Genomic DNA, 6,299 nt, shown 5'->3' with positions numbered 1-6,299 from the left:
AGCCTTGGGCCGCTTCCCGCCGAGTTCTGCCTTCGGCCCAGGCTCCGCGCCGCGGGCTGCGGACTGCCGCGCAGAACTCCCGCGGACCCGGCTGAGCCAGAGAGGCAAGAACCGGTGGGAGCTGTGGCTCCTGGGGAGTGGGGCCAGCCAGCTTATCCTCTCTTCAAGTGAGCTAGGGCCCAATTAATGGTCCAGCATGCAGCTCCTCGCTCTTCCCGGTCTCTCTCCAGCCTGGAAGAGTGGGTGCGAGCATGGCTGTAGGAACTAGGAAAGGCATGGGTTCGGATCCTAGTTCTGCCATTTACTTGCAGTGTAACCTTAGGCAAGTGACTTAACTTCCCTAAGCCTGTTTCTGATCTTTAAGTGAGGGACAGGAAAGCCCTCTCCACTTGGATGTGATGAGTGAAAGAGATCACGGCTGTAAAATGCCTGGAACATAGTAGGCACTAAGCAAATTCTTTCATCACTTCCTTTTCCCTCTCCCCCCTTTAAAAAACTTTCCCACTCCGAGCTACATTAGGCATCAGTGAGGTTCTTAAAAACCACAGGCCCATTCTCTGTCCGCTGGGTGCCTCATGCCACAGACCCAGTTACTGAAGGGCATCCATCCTGCCTCCTGGCAGCACCACTTCTCCACCAACCTGGCCTGCCGCCTAAATCCCAACTGCCACCCCAACCCCCAGACTTCAGGCTCAACCAAGAATCTCTTGGGAGCGATACCCGGGTGTGTGGTGAAGCGGGATTTAGGAAATAAAAGGTGATTGTAGAGAAAAACTGAATGAGCTAGTCAGTTATAGAGACCCATCTCCTGGCTCTGCTTTGGAGGCGGGTTAGTGTGAAGTGACTTGATTGCCAACAGGAGGTAAGGGGCTAGCCAGGATCTGTGTAGTTTATCTTACAGGGCATAGAATTGAGGCAGCACAAAATCATACTTTACACAAATCTTATATAAGTTTCAGACATAAATATACGTGTGCTTGTAATGTCCAAGCACAGTCATGCTCATGTGTGCAAATGCACACGTTCATCTTTGTTGGCAAAAACACGGCCAGCAGGAATGTAGAGCTAGCGCGTGCACTTCCAGTATAAGTGTACAGTGCCAGGCAGGAGGGTGCATCTATAAACTGGAAACTTGCACAGTTATATGTACAGTTGCACACTCAGGCAACTCTACCTAGATCCCTGCGAAAGATTCTCCGAGGCCACACGATTCTCTGAGGCCATGTTTTGCATATTTGCAAAACTCTTGAAGTTACAAGTATGTGTGTTCATGCTGCACATGCACAGATGCCCCAAGGCAAGGCAAGGAAAGGACCATAATCCCAAAGGTGCGCGTGCGCGAGTGTTCACACAGACGTGTGCTCTGGCGCCTGCACACGGCCAGCGCCCAGCCACACGGATGCCTAAAACACAAGCATGTCTAACTGACGCATCTGGGGTACTTTCTTTCAAAGAAAGTAGGGAGTGAAAATCTAATCTGGGAGTCAGTGGGGTTCATTGGGAGGTCGCCCAACGTGTAGGAAAAAAATTGTTAACAACGCTGGAGTGTTTGTCCTTGGTGCAGCTCTGCGCCCAGGCTGGTGGTTGCAATACGTTTTCGAGAACTCGAGGGGCTGCCTTAGGAGCTGCGGGGCGGGGGGAGGAGCACTCGGTAACTCTTGACGCGGGCTTCCCAAGAAACGTGGAAACACACCCTGCGTCTCTGCACTTCCCCCGTATCTGTAAGCGCACGCTTTCTTCGACACCTTACTGACCAGCAGCCCACACCCATCGCTGACCTACCCCAAATTCCCTGGCAGTCAGGATTCCCGCCGGGAGCGCCCGCCTATTTATCCCTCCGTGGCAGGCTGGGACGGGCTCCGGTCTGCAAAAGGCTCAAACCCATTTCCCGCCACGGGATCTGGGGACCCCTCCCCGCCCCCGGGTTCAGAGGCCGGTAACTTTGCTAATCTCCCCCAGCGGCGGGGGGACGTGGTACAACCGCTGAGCCCTGTCCGCGGAGACTAAACAAGGAGAGGAACAGGCTGTAAACACACACCCTGACACGTGAGTGACATTTACGCGGTGCGAGAAGCCGCAGCCGAGGGGATGGCAGGGGGTGGGGGGCGCAGGCAACCGCGGGTAAATGGAACCTTCTGGGGCGCCGGAAACAGCGGCCCCTCGACGCCCCTCCCCCAGGTAGGGGAAGAAACTCCCTAGGTCCCTTGAACCTGCCTTTTGTGGGAGGTGACAGGTGAACGGAATTCAGGTCTGGCTACTCTCGCCGCTGCCTACCTCCCCACCATCTGCTTCCTCGCAGACAGACAGACCGGGCGCATAATGAGGTAGCAGCCTCCAGCCGGCCACCGTGACTAACTCAGAACAAAAGCGCTCCCTCCACGCCTCTTCCAACAAAGGGGCCACCAGCCCCGGCGCTCCCCGAAGGCTGCGGGGCTCCCGGCTGCCGGCTGCGGAGCTGCGGGCGCGCAAACTTCCCGGGGCTCCCGGGGCTGCCGGCGCCACAGAGCCGGGGCCGCGGAGGGAGGAAGCACATGCCGCCCAGAGAAAGTGAGGCCGGGCCTGGCGGGGGAAGAGGGGGCGGGAGCCCGGCAGCCGCGGAAGGAGGGTGATTGATCAGTGCGCTGTTCCCGGAGCTCCGTCCCGTTATTAGAGGCGGCCAAAGCAGGGCCACGCAATAACCGCCGAATCGCCAACTAATTGACGCTGCAGGCAACTACTTCATTGTGCGCGCTGGTTTTATGTCTTCATAGCCGGTGATTGACAAGGTGTAATTAGTCATCTCACTCGGTGATAAACATGGGCACCCTCCTCCCGCGGCATCAGGCCGTGTGTACCAGCAGAGGAAGCGATAGTTGACGCTGATATACCATTAAATCAAAATGAAGACGTTCAGAAGTGTGTGTTTGCTGTGACGCTCTGATGGTTTATTTCTCAAATACGGCACCAACAGATTTACTTGATTTGCAAGTTAACTACAACATTAACTGGTTTTATTTATTTTGCCTCTTCTTTCCTTTTCCTAGGCAGGGATGTTGCTCTTGGAGAATGTGAAGACAGTTTGCTTCTTGACAAGCGAGCGAACGGGCGCCCAGATTTTTGCAGCCTCTCGAGTCTCCCCCGAGGGAAATGCAGGCAGAGAAAACGCCTGATTTGGGAGCCACCAGGGAAGGATTCCGCGCAGGGAGAGCCGCCCTCTTTGGCCCCAGACCCGCCTGCCTGGGGACCCCCTTTGGGCACCGCCAATGGATTATCTGAAACACTGAGGATGGTGCCGTGGACTGGGGTGGGGAAAGCCTCTTGGATAATAACTGCAAAGAAGAAAGAGGCAAAGACAACTGTTTCTTCTCTGCCTTGCAGCAGGAAGAACTGTGTTCTTAAAGCTGTTGGCTGCAGTCACAGGGCCAGTTGCCTGCCTCGGTTCCCTGAGTAAAGTGTAATGTCTCCCGCTCTCAGGGTCGCACCCTTCAGCAAATTGTACTCCTTGCTCGGCTGCAAAGTGGGTCTTGCTTAGGGAACTCTGTGTGTGTGTGTGTGTGTGTGTGTGTGTGTGTGTATGGGGGTGTGTCCCTCTACAGTGAGGCTGCTACTGGAGGTGCTGGTTATTCATTTCAGAAACCTGGTGGTTTAAATCTTTAAAAGGGAGGGAGCACTCCTGGTTGGGCTCTCTAGAACTGCTGTGGTCTGTCTCAACCCTAATTCTGGTTAGAGAATGGCAAGGACTGAACAAAGCCACCAATATCTGAAAGTCCACTTCCAGTGTATCACACATGCCCCCAGGAACCCCCCAGGGGGGTAAGCGCCCTGCATTTCCCCCTTCTCTCTAACCTCTGTCTCTCATTTGTATAGCAGAGGAATGGTGATGCCTTGCCACCACGCAGGAATGTGGGGTTGTGGACCTCTCCAAGAAGAGATGGGGTGAAGCTGAGTCACAAGGATGGCAGAAAAGCCCCATATCTTCAACAAGGACCCCCCTTCCCAGGCCTGGGGGAGGAGGTGAAGGGGAGAGTGTTTTATATTATGTGAGAGGCAGTCACTCAGCAAATCAGCTCAGGCATGGCCACCTCTTGATGATATCAACTCATTGCCTTGGTCACACCTTACAGAAAATCTGCTGGTTACCACTATTGACAATACAAATTAGTGGGGCCTTAGCTGTTTCGAAGAAGAACCCCAGTGTCTGTGGATAGATAAGTGGCTTGGCCCGACTCAGGCATGGAGGAGCCCAATTCCTCCTCCTCTTCTCCCTGCAGCGATCTGAACAGTTCCGAAACTGCCTCCCAGAGCGTCAGCTGAGCATGTTGGGGGAACTAACCAGGGCCCTCTCTCTAGGGCCCTGTTAAATGCACTGAACTTAAAATGAAACACGAAGTGTGAATTTCAGGTTTGAACATGATGCATCAGGAAACGTGGAGGTTGGCAGCCCTTTCCTCCCCCCTGCCTTTCGGTAGCAGGTATTAATATTGTATTAAATGTTATGAGAAAGTAAGGGCTGCGGAGAGGAATGTACTCAGATGCAATTTTGTCAAGGTTTTTATCTGTGATTATGATTCCAGATGTAGAAACTCCCGGAGGAGGGAAATGAGGGGCTGCTGGCGTGTGACATGTGTTTTAAGGTGTTTGGCAGTGTTTCTCAAAGTGGTGACAAAGCGTTCAATTTTATTACAGGGAATCGGCAAAAGAAACATGAATATACTAAGTCGGAGATTGTTCATCTCAGCAAAAGGATTTACCATTATTGATTAGGGTGGGGAAAATTTGTATCTGGGTCTGCTTAAATCACATTGCGTTGTCAACAATGTAAATCTGTCAGATCAGATTATTCTTAAAGAACAACTGTAACAAAATACACAATAGCTAATTGCATCTCTCCACCTACTAATTTCCATGCAAAGATGTAAACTATTCTGGAAGAAAAAAAAGTAAATCTTGCAACAAGATGTCATTTTTTTTTCAACGGGTGTAACTACCACCATTCCTTGAGGGTAATTCTTCTTAATCTAACCCAGAATACTACCCAGTTCTAGAAGAGCCCCAGTCCTAGAATTCTGCCCATTTTGTTAATCTGGTTGCTTTTTAGATAGAAGCACAGCTAACAGCTGTAAATATCCTCACACTGGGAACCGCATTTTGCTAACAGGAGAATCAGGAAGATTGTGTGGAAAAAAAGTGGGGATGGGGGAGGAAGCAGCTGAACTCTTGACTAACTGACAACTCTTGTATTGACATGCATTTGAGACTGGAAAAATTCCTACCACGGTCTTTCTCCATTCAAAGCCATCTCTGCCACCCCTTTCTGACAGCAGGGCACCCCTAAACTCTATTTCCAAGCAAGGTTTCCTCATAAACATTTTATGAGCTTCACTTACACTAATCGACAGGGGTACCCAGCCAGCGCTGACTAGACTGGAGGAGGATTTGGTAAACATTTCCACAGAACAAAAAGAGGGGGTTTTGGCTAAAGATGCTGGACTTGGCTCTCCCCTGAGTCCCCAACCAGAGGATCTCTGCACACTCGCAGGATATGGATCGCCCCATACCTAGCACACTCCATACGTCTGTCAGCCCATTTCACGAAGCTCACAAGTATTCAGCCCCAGCCTTTCCTTAATCCAGGCTAAAGAATGTTGATTTTGGTTTCCCAGCCACTGGCACTGTTTTACCATCACAAAAACATACTCGCTCCGAGCACAAATCACACCTTCTTGGGAAGTAAGAAGGTTCCTCTCCTATGAGGTGATGTAGGACATGGTACATTTCCAAGGGGAACAGTGAGGTTGCAGGGAAGGGAAAATGCTCAGCGTGATCACCACCTTCTCTCACCCTGCACTTTCAGCAGAGCCCTTTCTCTACCCCAGCCCAACTTTCCACTGGCTTGATTAGCAAATCTCTACTGCTATTTGGGGAGCTGGCATTGTCTCCTTAGGTGAGGAGTGAGTCATTTCCCACATAAGCTTCAGCCTTAGCCCAACCTCTTGCCCCCTCCCTCATTTTTATTCTTCCATTAATTAAAACAACTAATGTTCCATCGATTATCTTTGCATGAATGAAAATCGTTACGGGTCCTTGCAGGTATATGGGAAATTCTGTTTGCTTAAGTATTCACACTTTGATTTCCAATAGACTCATTTTCTCAGGCATAAAGAAATTCAAACAAAACAAAACAAAAACAATCTCCTGATACTTTGCAGTAAAGCACGAAGACCAGTAGTAATGAGTTTGTGCCGATCTCTTGCAGGAAGAAATGTTCAGATGGCCCCATTTTAGAACTGAATTATACTATCTGGTAAAGGCTTCTAGAC

This window comes from Monodon monoceros, unplaced genomic scaffold, assembly GCF_005190385.1.
Source record: "Monodon monoceros isolate NGI ecotype Baffin Bay Population unplaced genomic scaffold, NGI_Narwhal_1 Super_Scaffold_5, whole genome shotgun sequence".
In the NCBI taxonomy this organism is placed as follows: domain Eukaryota; kingdom Metazoa; phylum Chordata; class Mammalia; order Artiodactyla; family Monodontidae; genus Monodon; species Monodon monoceros.
The sequence above is the reverse complement of the archived record's forward strand: the minus strand, read 5'-3'. Positions refer to the sequence as shown.